The 15,313-nt window shown below is 38.8% G+C and overlaps 1 pseudogene; it reads right to left on the bottom strand.

Annotated features, from left to right (window-relative positions):
- The window catches only part of LOC143645099 (tripartite motif-containing protein 43-like), a 601,918-nt pseudogene extending 587,658 nt beyond the window's left edge, over positions 1 to 14,260 (bottom strand).
- Positions 14,261 to 15,313: the final 1,053 nt, after the last annotated feature.

Raw genomic sequence — 15,313 nt, 5'->3', positions numbered from 1 at the left:
ACATTTTGTTGCACATTTTGATGTCCTTTTGTGTTTTTTGCTGATATATTAGGACATACAAATCCTAACCGATCGGCATGCTATGGACCAGATGGATACTTTTTTTACTGTTTACCCATTCACAGAATCTCATGGAACCTGGTGCCTTAAGATCAACTCCTCTAGGTGTAAGTTTCAAACCTGTCTGTCTCAGACTGGTTCCCAGAGAAACAGCCTCCTGTTCACCATCACACATTGGTTATTCTGCTTTCTTCATTTAGATATCTCTGATTATCCTATATCTCTTCCCACAGGGATCTCATCTGCTGTAGGAGCTTCTCCTGTAAACAAACTATGAATCTGATCCCCAGAAAAGCAAATATTACGGGTTTCAGTCCCTAATAGAGGGAGGCAAAGGATGTTAGATAAATGGACTACAGGAGAGTATGAAGATGATAATATTTCCCTGTTTACCCTCATACCTATTAAATTCTGGGAAATTTCATGCCACAGAATCACAAAATATAATGTAATTGTCTAAGTGACTATTCTATGAGGAATTCATATAATATGGCTAATCTTCAGATAAGCATCTTGCAGCAGATTTTTGGTCTATAGATGCTAGACCCATCCTTCCAATTTATTTTTATCTTGCTTCTTTGTGCATTTTTACTATAGTCCTAATATAAAAAAACCTTTTAGCACTTGTAGTTTAGGTCACCACCGTCATTTTTTGAAAATGAGGGGTTTAGAGTTGCCTGAACATTATACTACACAATTCAAATAATTATATCATTAATTTAAGCATTATCCTATTTGAATGCAAGGTCCATGAAGGCAGGTATATGAGTGTATTTTAGTCATCACTTTACGTCCAGTGCCTAGAAGAGTACCTGAAGCATATCGGGTACCCTGTAAATAGTGGATTAATCACACATTATGAGCCTCATTTTCCGTATATTACAGCTATTGTATTCCGCCCTCTGGAAGTGCTCTCAGAGCATAATTTTACCTGATAATCCTCAGCAGCCCATTCTATAGAAGGGGTTTGTGGGTCTTGTGCTCCTGAGACTTAGAACAGGGAAAACATGGCAGGATTTTTTTCTCTTCACAGATCTTCCTAGCTTCCTTGTGCATCCCACACATTTATTTTTCAGAGCCCAGAAATTGGCAGAGATTTTCTTGTTTACTACAGGACAACAGGTTCTTCACAACAATATTGGTTTTGAAGTCTGTGCACTGTGAGGATTCCATTTGTGGGGCATTTGGCAGGAGTTTCAGCTTCTTCCCAGAAAGGAAGAGACAGAACCTGCAAAAGCTGTTTCCACAGCCTATGGTGGATGGGTCTGTAAAATAGTGTTTTTCTGGAAGACTTGAAAGATGTCTGAGTGCATTGCTCTTAGGTAAAAAAATTGCTTTGATTTGATGAGTCAAAGACTGAAGCCAAATTTTAGTCAGGTTGTGACTCAATAATATACTTGTGTCTAGAGCAAGATAGGATTTATCTTGCATATGATCCAAATGGGAAAACTGAGGCACAAAAAGGGCTCTCAAGCCTCATGGAAAACTTCATTGGTTATATATTCAGTTCTACTCACGTAACCTCTGTATGCCTCCTTCAAACAATCTAGTTTTGTGACATGTTACTTTGAAAGAAGTTTTGGGACTCAAGTGTTTGACTCTCAATGCCTGACTCCAGGGGTGGTCTTATTTGGTTTGAAAACCAATCATTAATGCTAGTGATTGGATTATCACAGGGCGTTGGCCAAAGTTCCTTTATATTCAATGATTAATTTAACTGTCTTAAATATATCTTTGCTGCTCTTTGTTTACTCAAACAGAATTTACCAACCAAAAGCAATTTCTGAATACATGATAATTAAAAAGTGTTAAAGTACACTTTATAAATTGCATCCATTTCACGGGAATCATATATGAATATACTAAACAGTTGATTTTAATGCCTATCTTGGAATGTACATCTCTACATCAAACAAAGCAGAAATTTGGAAAGATATAATAATCATGCAATAATACAATCAGCACCAGAAAAGAAATCATGCTTTCAAATTGATTTTCTTTCAAAGTGTTGGATCTTTATTTGCAGAGAATATGAATAAAGATGGCACTTTCCTTTTTTATTATTTGTACATGGTCACCAGTAACACACGTAAATTTTCATTTACCTATAAATTTAAAGATTTTACTCAATATTTAAAAATATATATTTGCATAACATTATGAAATGCAATTTCATGGATAATTTTAAGTATTTTGTCTCCTATAATTTTTCATTTGTGCTTTCTCCTTTCTTCTTGATTAGGCTGTCTCCTTTCTTGTTTATTAAAAAAAAAGTTCATGGATTTATTTATTCATACCATGTTTTCAGTCTCAATTAATTTCCATTTTTGTACCTATAACTTTTCTTTCCTTTATGTTTTATTTATGATTAGAGATTTCATACATATGTCATTTACTTCCTAACAGTTTCTTCAAGATTCTGAGTCTTGGTTTCTCTTTCCCTGTCACTTTACAAAATATATTCCTCTGAAAAAAAAATATATATGTATATTCATCTGTTCCTAGTATATATTACTCATACTGGAGTTATCTGAAATAAATTAATATTATAATTATTTCAAGTTTTAAAGGAATGGAATTTCCTCAGCCTGTGAATTTAGAAATCAATTAATTTTTTGCTTCCAGTTTACATAATCCTTTAGAATTCTCTTTCCTGATACTTTATCTACATACAGGAATAAATTTTCAATGTAGATTATATTAGCTCATTCTCTTGTGTTTTTACTCATTCCTTCATCACATATTTATGCCATACCATGCTTTAATCACTGAATTAAGTAGTGGGCATATAGTAGCAATTAAGACAAATATTTCCTTTACCCACTGATGCATTCAAGGTCAATAGAAAGATAGTTCTCTGAGCCTGTCAGATTTCGTCTTCCTTGTCAATTAACAAACTATTTCAAACTGCGAGCCCTTCCACTCCGAGGTTCTTTCTATGATTGGGAGACACTCTGCTTGGGCAGGACCTGGTTACTGCAATTCAGGGACATAAAACCAAACTCCATTCCAATTCTTAGGTAAGATCCCTGTTTCCTGTGCCCTTTTGACATTCCACTTTCATGCACATGCCTTCTCTGAGACACCTTAGCATCAGCTGCTCAGTAACGTTACTGGGGAAGAGAGAAAGAACGGGGTGAACAGATCCCAGAAGGTCAAACTGTTTTTCGGAATAATTGAATTCATCCACATCAGAAAGAAAAATCCGAGGCAAAGGAACATCAGCTCTTAGTTGTGCCTATTTGGAACCAAAGTTGAAATTTACCACCAAAAAATAAGTTAGTAGCTAAAAACATTCATCCATTTCATCAACATGGGAACAACATTCCCCCAAATGAAATATTGTCACTATGTACTCATCTTTCAAATACGGTTCCTAAGTCCTATAAGGAAAGAAAAATGAGTATAATATTATACAATAGAGTTAACTGCTCTTTCACTTCCCCTCTATTACTCTTATATTTTAAAGCTAATATATACATATTTGTTCTAGCTAGAGAAAAATCAGAGTTTCACACTACCAGAGCAGAAAGTGTGGTGAGCAAAACATTAAGTTAAGTTAAGGAGTTAAGGAGGAAGGGGCTCATGAAGAAGCTGTGGTTAGGAAGATGATCTGGGTTCCCATAGGCATTGCCCAAAGAGAGGTATACCTAATTAGACAACAATTAAAACAGGAAATCAAATAATAAAATAATTATAGAATTTATTGAAATTAATTTCCAAATTCTCCACAACTTGCCCCTATGAGCAGCAAAGCCTCATGTCTTCAGCAACTGCGTGTGGCTCAGCAGAGGTGATGATGGATCAGGGGAGCAGAATTTGGGAATCCCTCTCAGAGATATGAAACTTCCCTTGGTCATGGAATTTTGTACTTTGGGATAATCTGTGTGTGTACCTAGTAATCCAGATCACACAAGAAATATTTGTATCTTATGTTTTCTTCTAAAATACAAACATTTCCCACAGATTACCAGGATATGAAGAAATAAGTGATTGGACAAAGAAAATGATGAGAGTCAAAGGGCATGTGAGACTTTCCTGAAAATAATGGCATATGCAGAGAACAGTTCAGTGTCGTGGCAATACTGACTAGAAAAGGATTCCTGTCTCTAAGCACGGACCTCCCATCTCACCTGGAGAAGAACCATGGTGGGCATGTGGCAGGTTCCTGTCAGCTAGCTGTACATTTCTCTCACGCTTTCTTTCTGTTGAATCATTTGCTCTTCACTGAGGTTGAGTTGTTGGAAAATCTCTACTACTTCTCTCTCGTGTGTCTCCAGATGGAGATGCGCCTCCACATAAAGAAATAGTTGCATCATCTGGTATTGAGTCTTGATAGTCACATTAAGAGCATATAATCCTGCATTGATATAGGATTAGAAGGATCAACAATCCTCAGTCCCAACAGAAAACTTCATACCTCAAGCATTCATTGGTGTCATCAGGCAACATCTCAATAAATTTCTATCCCGTAACTGGGTCTTGAATATTTTCTAGTCTTTTCTGTCCATCCTTTTTCTGTACTCAAATCTAGTCTCCATTTAAACCAAGCCCTTTAGCTTGCCCCAGCTTCCCTTCCTGTGATGCTTCCTCAGAATATTGACCCCATCAATTATTTCCTCTGTTCTAGTTTGCTAGCTGCCGGAATGCAACACACCAGAGACGGATTGGCTTTTAATAAAAGGGGATTTATTTTGTTGGTTCTTCAGAGGAAAGGCAGCTAACTTTCCACTGAGGCTCTTTTCTTACGTGGAAGGCACAGGATGGTCTCTGCTGGTCTTCTCTCCAGGTCCCTGGGTTCCAACAACTTTCCCCGGGGTGACTTCTCCAAAGGCCTGGGCTGAGCTGCAAGTGCTGAGATGAGGAATGCTGAGCTGCTAGGCTGTGCTACATTGCGTTCTCTCATTTAAGCACAAGCCAATTAAGTTAAACGTCACTCATTGCAGCAGACACGCCTCCTAGCCAACTGCAGATGTAATTAGCAACAGATGAGGTTCACATACCGTTGGCTTATGTCCGCAGCAACAAGATTAGGTATGCTCACCTGGCCAAGTTGACAACTGAATCTAACTAACACATCCTCCAAGTAAAACTTCTTCTAGTCTTCATGTTTTTCTAACTCATTCATATAAATACTTAAATACATTTAAGTATATATCAAAATAAAATGAAAAACAAACAAAAGTTTACCCAATAGTTTCTATAGCTATTACTCTATTTCTCCTCTGCTTCACAGCCAGACTTGGGCAATGGTGTCTTTTTACTCAGTGCCTAAAAATTTTTATTCAAACCTTCATTGTTGATCTAAGTGTGCATATCTAGTACTGATTAGCCCGTATATCGTTTTTTTGTGTACTGGCTTGTAATGTATTATAGATACATTTTGAAACTGCTGTTGTTCCCTGCGAAGATATCACTATCTTTCAGTTGGTTACTTGAATTTAGCTAAAAGGTCTATTCAGCATTATGCCAACATTAAAAAAAATTTTCATTCTCACAATTCCATGGATTTTGCTAACGTCTTAATTTAGATGTCTTCGTGCTTCCTTAATCATTTTCCTTAAAGTTTCCATTATCTTCAAAAGTTGCTTCTGCAAAAGAACCATGAATTTTAGCAACAGAGAGATTTTGTTACCAACCGCACACTTACCTATGTAAATAGGCAATGACTGAGAGAATGCTCATAATCTTGAGTTAGAATGGGATGGTCAGATGTTTCCATATTAAGCCTAAATTGATTCTCATATTTGCAGAATTATAGTAGGGGTGACCAAAAACATAAAACAAATCTTGAAGGGACCCTAAGAATAACATAATCGATTTCCTGAGAAATTTGCACTTAGATACTTGTGCAACCTAAAACGGAAGCCAGCTTGCCTCAGAAGTCAGTGTTCCTGGTGCCACCTGCTCCATAATGAACCAATTCCATGTATATGTCCAGTAGTTCTAAATAAAATTCCCTGGAGAAGGCTCAACCCTGCTATGATTAAAATGTCAAAATTGGTCAAAAACAGTGAAAATGTATGCTAATGTCTTTGAATTTACATTGAAATATGTCATCTCCACCAATTTTATTCTCATCAGTTTCATTATTACAATTCTCAATGTTCTCTCTGATTTATAGTCTTAATTATTTTCTATTGCTTTATAGGCATCATGTACCTGTATTCCTCAGCAGCCCCTTCCTCAGGTCTTGGCAGTGACTGACATGCTCTGGGGACTCAGAGCAGAGCCCATAGGACAGGATCTTATCAACCTCACAGAAGAGCTCCTCTGGCTCCCTGTGTATCCCACAGACCTGTGCCTCTCAGCTCTGCTTGTCACAAGGTCTGACTTTTTGGCAACAACAGCCAGCTTCCTCAGGATGGTATTGATATTGAAGACTAGCTCCTGAGATATTTCCCTACACCCGGTACAGTGCATAGGAGCTTTGGTGTCCTCCCAACAGAGACAAAGACATGGTCTGTAAAATCTGTGTCTCAGACTATGATGAGGTGATGAGGGTCTTGATTGTCAATAAGAAATGGGTATGCCCATTTCAGATCTTCAATGTATGGCCACTGTTTTTCCTAGAAAGTGAACACAAGGTACAAAGGGAGTTTGGTTCATTGATAAGTGATTGGAAGAGTACTCTCTCAACTTTGAGTACCATGCTGGCTACAGGTTTTTCATATATGCCTTTTATCATATAGAGGAAGTTACCTTTGATTCCTACCTTTTGCAGTGCTTTTATCATAAAAGGGTGTTGAATTTTGTTAACTGCTTTTTTAGCATCAATTAAGATGATCATATGATTTTTCCCTTTTGATTTGTTAATGTGCTATATTACATTAACTGATTTTCTTGTCTTGACTCATCCTTGCCTTCCTAGTATAAACCCCACTTGGTCATGATGTACAGTTCTTTTAATGTGCTGTTGGATTCGATTTGCTAATATTTTGTTGAGAACTTTTGTATCTATGTTCATTAGAGAGATTGGTCTGTAATTTTCTTTCTTGTAGCATCTTTATCTGGTTTTGGTGTTAAAGTGATGTTAGCTTCATAAATTGAGTTAGGTAATGTTCTTTTTTTCCTCAATTTTTTAGAAAAGTTTGACCAGAATTGGTGTTAATTCTTTTAGGAATGTTTGATAAAATTCCCCTGTGAAGACATCCGCCCCTGTGCTTTTCTTTGTAGGAAGATTTTTGATGACTCCTTGAATTTCTTTACTCGTGATTGCTTTGTTGCGATCTTCTATTTCTCCTTGAGTCAGTGTAGCTTGTTTGTGTGTCTCTAGAAATTTATCAATTTCATCTAAGTTGTCTAATGTGTTGGCATATAGTTCTTCATGGAGAACTATAAAATAAAAAAATTATATATATATATAAATTATATATATAAAAATTAGTTTTTTAATTTCTTCAGGGTCTGTGGTAATGACCCACCCCCTTCTCATTTCTGATCTTGTTTTATTTGCATCCTCTCTCCTTTTTTCTTTGTCAGCATTGCTAGTGGCCTATCGATTGTATTAATTTTCTCAAAGAACAAGTTTTGGTTTTATTGATTCTTTCTTTTGTTCTTCTATTCTCCCATTCATCTAACTCAGATTTAATCTTTGTTATTTCTCTCCTTCTATTTGTTTTGGGGTTAGTTTGCTGTTCTTTCTCAAGTTTTTCCAGGTGAGCAGTTAAGTCCTCAATTTTTTCTCTTTCTTCCTTTTTAATATAGGCTTTGAGGGCAATAAATTTCCCTCTCAGCACAGCCTTTGCTACATCCCATAAGTTCTGATATATTGTATTCTCATTTTCATTTGTTTCCAGATAGCTATGATTACTCTAGCAATTTCTTCTTTGATCCACTGGTTATTTAAGAGTATGTTATTTAACCTCCATATGTTTGTGAAAGTTCTTGTTCTTCATTGGTTATTCTTTTCCAGCATGACTCCATTGTGATTAGAGAAAGTGCTTTGAGTAACTTCGATGTTTCTAAATTTATAAAACCTGTTTCATGCCTCAGCATATGCTCTAACCTGGAGAATGTTTCATTAGCACTAGAGATGAATGGTCATTAGACTGGACTGTATCTGTCTGCATCTTCATAATGTTAGTGAACTCCTGTTGTCTTCATGGCATGCAAATACCTTATTAGAGTTACTTTGGATGTTGATTTCCTTCAGTAATCTAAAGCTCTGTATTTGTGGGATGGGTATGGAGCAGGATGTGGGGTGTAGGGGGGCACAATAATGCAGCGGTGGGTTGTGGCGGAGATATATGCACAGTTTGGGGTCTCTATGATGGTGCCTGTGTGCATGGGGTACAGGTCACCGTGTTGTGTAAGTGTATGTAGGAGACATGGGGGTGATGTGCTGCTCAGGCAGACCTTGGATTGCAGACAAACTGTGCAGCATGGGGGACACACAGGTAGGGTGCAGCAAGAAGTGGATGGGATGCTGAGTGGATGAACGGGGCTGGTATGTGGCAGGATGTGTGTGGGTGTGTGAACTGTGTGGGTCATTGGTGTCAGGGTATGGAGTACAGGGCACAGAAATCGTGGCACAAGTGTGCCCTTGTGGGGGGAGTGCAGGGGGGCTGGGATAAAGATGGGCAAATGTGTAAGGGTGAGGCACAGGACGCAGAGTTTGTGGGACATGTGTCAGTGGATGATGACGGGTGGGTGGGGCCCTGGCACTGATTCACAGGTGCAGGGATGGGGTGGGGTAGGAGTGCCCACTACTGCAGTGCAAAGACTATGTGATGCAGATGTGCCCAAGAATACCTGCCAGATACGTGAGAAGGTTATTTGCTGTGAGGTGGGGCAAGAGTATGCAAGTATGCAGGGCAAGTGGGGTGTAAGAGTCAAGAGGTCCTTGCATGGATAGAAGTGCCCAGCGGGGAGGATGTGACTGTGCAGATGTGTGGATCTGGGGGGCAGGGTCCTTGTGTGTGCGGATCTAGGGTCATGCACAGAGCTCAGGGGCAGTGGGCTGGGATTGAGCCTGCATGGGCTGGGAGCAGGTGTGCCCCAAGTGCACAGGTCAGTCCTTGTCCCGAGCCGAAGGGGCACAGCATGAGTGGACATGTGCACATCACCCTATGATCCACCAATACCACTATGTGGTATACACCTAAAACAGCTGAAAGCAGTGATTCAAACAGAGATTTGCACAGCAATGTTCACAGCAGCATTATTCATAAACACCAAAAGATGGAAACAATCAAAATGCCCGTCAACAGATGAGTGGATTAACAAAATATGGTATATACATACAATGGAATATTGTACAGCAGAAAGACAAAATAACAGCCTGAACTACATGACAAGATGGATGAGCAGTGAAGATATAATGATGAGTGAAATAAGCCAGACACAAAAGGATAAATACTGTATGATTCCACCTTTATAACCATGATAAGGGTTTTATAATACATAATATTGGAGACCTAGAGATACAAAGAAACTTGAGATGGGTGAACAGTTAGTTGACAGGATTGAACTTAACTGTAAGGGAATATATAGAAGTGAAGGAAGTTCACTGGTGGGTCCATAAGGAAATTACCATACTAAAGGTGAATGTGCCAGTCTGAAAGGATTATGTACCCTAAAAAAACCATGTTTTAATCCTGATCCACCTTGTGGAGTCAGCTGTTTCTTTTAATTCCTGATCAATACTGTAAATTGGAAACCTGATTAGATTATCTCCATGGAGATGTGACTCCCCCAATTGTGGGTATTAAACTTTATTAGATGGAGATGTGACTCACCCATTCCAGTTGGGTATTGATTAGTTTAATGGAATCCTTTAAAAGAGGAAATGCTTAGAAAAAAATATGGGATCCAGCAAAGCCACCAGATCAACAAAAGCCAAGAGCCCATGCAGCCAGAGACATTTGGATGTGAAGAAGGAAAACACCCCCAGAGAAGCTTCGTGAAGCAAGAAGTATGGAGAGAAAGACAGCAGATGCCACCATGTTTACCATGTGCCTTTCCAGTTGAGAGAGAAATCCTGAATTTCATCAGCCTTTCTTGAGTAAAGGTAACCTCTTGTTGGTGGCTTAATTTGGATATTTCTATAGACTTATTTTAATTAGGACATTTTCACGGCCTTAGAACTGTAAACTTGCAAACTTAATAAATTCCCTGTTATAAAAGTGTTCTGTTTCTGGAGTATCACATTCCAGCAGCTATCAAACTAGAACAGTAAACATGATTGAAAGGGGTGTGAGATGGTCAGGTTCATGTGTCAACTTGGCCAAATGGTGGAACCTCTTTGTCTAGTTGGGCAAGTGCTAGCCTCTCTGTTGCAATGACGACATATCATAGAATTAAATCATGATCATGTAAGCTGCATCCACAGCTGATTCCATTTGTAATGAACCAAGGAGAGTGTCTTCTGCAATGAGTGAGTCTTAGTCTACTCACTGGAAGCCTTTTAAGGAGGATTCAGAAGAGAGAGACTCTCTTCCTGCTTCAGCTGGTTAGCCTCTCCTGTGGAGTTCACCCAGATCTTCCATCGGAATCGTCGACTTCACAGCCTGCTCTGTGGATTTTGGACTCTGCGTTCCTACGGTCATGTGAGACCCTTTTATAAATTTTATATTTGTGAGTGTTCCCTGTTGATTCTGTTTCTCTAGAGAACCCTAACTAATACAGGGTGGTATAGATTCATGTGCCCCACTAATTAACTACAAATAAAAGTAAATCGTTGCATGAATGTATAATTTGGGGGTATAGAGGGAAAAATGTTATTGCATGGTATGGGCTATGTTTAATAGGAAAACCTCAATAGTAACGCAGCAATTTCAGGGTACATGATGGGGGGAGGGAAAAGAGTTAGGAAGAGGTGTGGATTTTCTCTTTGGTGAGGGTGTGTTTACTAGCTATCTTTCTCTTGGGAACAAGTAAATTATTTAAAATGGAGAGTGTGATGGACTCTGAACGTTTTACATGTGTCCCAGTAGATGGAGGTAGCTGAAAGATGTACTGACTGAGAAGCAGTCACTTGTAGTTGGAAGTGATCATATGTAGGTATATGATCAAACATTGTGCTGCTACACAAAGGAATGAAGCTGTGAGGCATACACCAATGTGAATGAACCTGGGGGACATATGGTGAGGCAAAATAAGCCAGTAACAAAAGAACAAATATTGTATGAACTCATTTAGAAACTACTTTTAAGGAAACTGGGGCCTAGTCTGTAAGCTCTTATAGCAGTCACTTGTAGTTGGAAGTAGTAATTGTTATTTCTGGATTTTTTACGGGGCTATTTTATGTATGTATAAGCTGGTATTTGGAGATAAGAATGAAGGTGACCAGGTCAGGATTAAGGTAACTGAGAACAGAGGAGTAAGGAAGATATTGTCTGTATTTTAGAACTTTACCTCATCTTTGAGATTAAAAAAAAAAAAAAAAGATTAATTTTTTCCAGAATCTAAATTTTCTGTAGCACATAATCTAACTCATCCTGTCTGGATAGATCATTTAAACAATCCAAACACAGGGAATCCAAAATAAGAATGAAAGCCTTTAATCCTGTATAGCTTAATGTAATGCTTGGATACATGCAGATTATATTAATCAGACAATTAGAAAGTATTGGAAAAGTCCGTTGAAGGATGGGAGAAAAATTATGGAACTATTAAACTGTACCAGTGGGGAAACCTCTGATACTGTGTCAAACACTAGGCACACCCAAATCAATAGGCCAAACCCTTGATCTTGAGGCTTGCTCTTGTAAAGCTTATGTAGGTAGCAGTGAAGCTTAGACTACCTATCGGTATGCCTAAGTGTCACCTCTGGGGGACCTCTTTTGTTGCTCAGATGTGGTCTCTCTCTTGCTAAGCTTAACTCTGTAAGAAAACCATTGCCCTCCCCACTATGTGGGACACGACATTCAAGGATGAAAATCTCCCAGGCAGCATGGGAGATGACTCCCAGGAATGAGCCTGGCCCTGGCATGGTGGGATCAACAATGCCATCCTGAGAAAAAGAGGGAAAAGAATTGTAACAAATACAGTATCAGTGTTCAGAGTTGAGAGGCAACTATGGACATCACTATTATGTAATCTTCAGTTAGACATCACTACCTACCATAACTTACCAAACCCCAACAAAGACATCCCTGCCTAACCCCAAGGAATATGTAGGGTATTATATGAGATTCCACAAAGATTCTGTGCACTAAGGTAACTTTCCAAAACCTTACAACCTCCAGATGTGTCCCTAGACTGGATAAGTTCTGAAATGCAGAGAAGCCAGCCTTTCTAGAATGTCAACTAGTTTCACCCCCCATCCCATATTATTGACAGCTCCTTCCAACATGAAATATTTAGAATAGGCATAGCTGAAATACCCCTAAAGAGTGGGAAAAAAGATCAAAGGTGATGGTAGAGTTATTCAGAGAAGGTAGGGCTTAAATCAGAATCATTATATTGATATTTCTTTTAGTTCCCAGAATCTTAGAGCAGCATGAAGTAAATATATAAAATTGTGGAATTGTAACCCATAGCAAACTCTAAAACCTGTTCTATAACTAATTGTTGCAATGTACCTTTAAATTTACTGCTTTTTGTATATATGTTATTTTTCACAAAAAAGAAATAAAAGAGAAGGAGGTATATAACAGAGATGATAAGATTTAACAGATGTGTATGACTGCTGATTTATTATATTGATATTTCTTTTGGTCTCCAGTGTCTTGGAACAACTAGAAGAAAAAACAAAAACTCATGCAACTATAATCCATACAAAAGCTAAGAATGTGCTCTATAATGCATGTTAAAATGTACTTGGAAATGTATTACTTTTTTGTATATATGTTCTATTTCACAATTTTAAAAACGTTAAAAAAAAAAAAAAAGCAGTATCTACCTTTCTCAGGATTGGTGCTCCCAATATATGCGGCCAGGTTCTAACCTGTGCCCTCTCATGTGGCTCCAGAGCAAAGAAAAGGTCTGAGAGGGTAAGAAAAGGCACATGAGAGGAGACCACAGATGAGGGGGCTGTGGTCCACATTAACAAAACTCACTGCACCACAATCATAATCCAGGAACACCCCAACGTGACCCAAAGGAAGTAAAAAGGCTGCACTGTTCATTCTCTTTGATACAAAAAAGGAGAAACACTCCCTCAGAGTTAACCAGCATATCATTCCTCACTGACCAAGAAGCATCACAAAATCCAATAACCCGGTTTGGACAGTTCCCCACATACACCTCCCAGTAACTTCTGCCGGAAGTGAAGCACTCGGCTCCCCATGCAGGAAAGTACTTAGAATTGTTCTTGGCCACATCAAGATGACCAGGTGTAAAGAGTGAACATCTCAGATCTTCAAACAGTGGTATGTGACAAGTGCTGTTATTGTTGTTATTTTTGTTTTTCACAATCTAAGGACATATACACTGTAGAAAGAAGAGAGTAGTCAGTTAAAAAATAGGGTTATAAAATCCTGATGGCCACAGTATCATAGTATACATAGATCATTTGACCCTATTTAAATTTAATAACACAGTACATTAATTAATTAGCCATAATATTTATTTAGTATTCATCGACCTCCTTCCATATGGAAAACCACTGTTTGGGGCTCTTCAGATATTATGTAGATGCATAATATCTAGTGGTACATTGTTATAACAGGAAATAAGGGCTCAGGAGAGCAGAATAACTTTAGAAAGCCCACGTTCAAATCCTTAAACAGACAGACAAATGGGAAAAATCCATGCATTTTCTTGGAATATAGGAGGAAGAGAGAGAATGCCAAGCTCTCTGTGACTATTTCTGGTACATTTCAAATCAGGGAATAATAATAATCAAAGCTAGTAGTAAAATTAGCCTGGCCCTCTCCTCAGTAAATATAATGTAATAATAATTATGGCAGAAATAATAAAAGCAGCAATTATTTCAATGTGTTATATTGTAAAATATAACATATATACAAAGCAAAGAAAGGCAAAGCAATACTTTTCAATGCACACTTCAACAAGTAATTAGAGAACAGATTCCAGTACTTAGAGAACACATTCCAGATTCCAGTGTTTATCATGGGTTACTGTTCCACCATTTCAGATTTTTGCTTCTACCTGCTTCTACCTGCTCCACTACACCACCACGGGTTCCCTGCTCAGCGCTTGCAGGCTGGGCCCCTCTCTGCAGGCAGCAGGTCTCCGCTGAGTGCCCGCACCACGGGAAACTGAGCCCCGCCTCGCCCCGCCCCTCAGGCATCTGCCTGGCCTCGCCCCACCTGGTCCCCACTCTGTGCAGTTTTTATTAGAATTCAGACGGTATCATAACCAAAATAAATATAAAATAGTGTACTTTATTGCTGAAAGATTTTAACTTCTGGGATAGATACTGTAATATCTGAAGAGCCCCAAACAGTGGTTTTCCATATGGAAGGCGGTCAATGAATTCTAAATAAATATTATGGCTAATTAATTAATGTACCGTGTTATTAAATTTAAATAGGGCCAAGTGATGACGAGCTGAAATGCTGAGTGAAGATGATTGCTGAACAAGGATGAGGAGCAGGTCACAGAGAAAATTAACTGTATAATTTACTGAGTCGTCCAACTGAGAAGAGAGCCTTATGGAGGCTGCAGAGGTGGAGAGGGCGGGGCGGGGGGCTTTTCTCTGCGGACCTCAAAGGCTGCAGGAGGAGGCCTCTGCCTGGTCCGCCTCTGGGAGGGAGGGTGGTCCTGAAGGTGGACGGTCCTTAAGGAGCGGCCAACAAATTAGGTCCCTGGGATGGCTGTGGAAAAGCACAAACTGGAGGAGAGAAAACAGAGTTTTATTAAGCAGGCTATTCTGAAACTGACCATTCAATACCCCCTCTCTCCCCTAAACTCTCTCCATCCTCACCCTCGTCGTTTCACCTGAATCTGTATCAGAGCTTGGTTTCAGGGTCTCAAGGTCTCAGATTTACTGAAATAAATGAGACCAACATCGACATTACTGTCAAACCAGCCTATCAGATTTTTAGCTCCGTGGTGACTGTAATTACAGTGAAGAATTTAACTGAAGGTGAAATGCAAAATTGAATTTTTCCCCTCACCTTGAGGTTGCCTCCCAGACGCACTTTTTGTATAAGTTTTTCTCTGCGGAGTTGATGGGCTTATTGCTTCCATGCAGGACTAGCCGTTTAACCAGAGGACTTTGAACACCATGAGGTTCAGTCATCCTCTTTTCCTCCAGAAAAAGTAACATTTGAATTTTATTTGCTGCTACACAAGTACCGTAGGCTGTTGGCCAACATTTCGTCAAATGCAGAAAAACAAA

Source organism: Tamandua tetradactyla, chromosome 8 (assembly GCF_023851605.1).
Source record: "Tamandua tetradactyla isolate mTamTet1 chromosome 8, mTamTet1.pri, whole genome shotgun sequence".
NCBI classification, from domain to species: domain Eukaryota; kingdom Metazoa; phylum Chordata; class Mammalia; order Pilosa; family Myrmecophagidae; genus Tamandua; species Tamandua tetradactyla.
The sequence above is the reverse complement of the archived record's forward strand: the minus strand, read 5'-3'. Positions and strand labels throughout refer to the sequence as shown.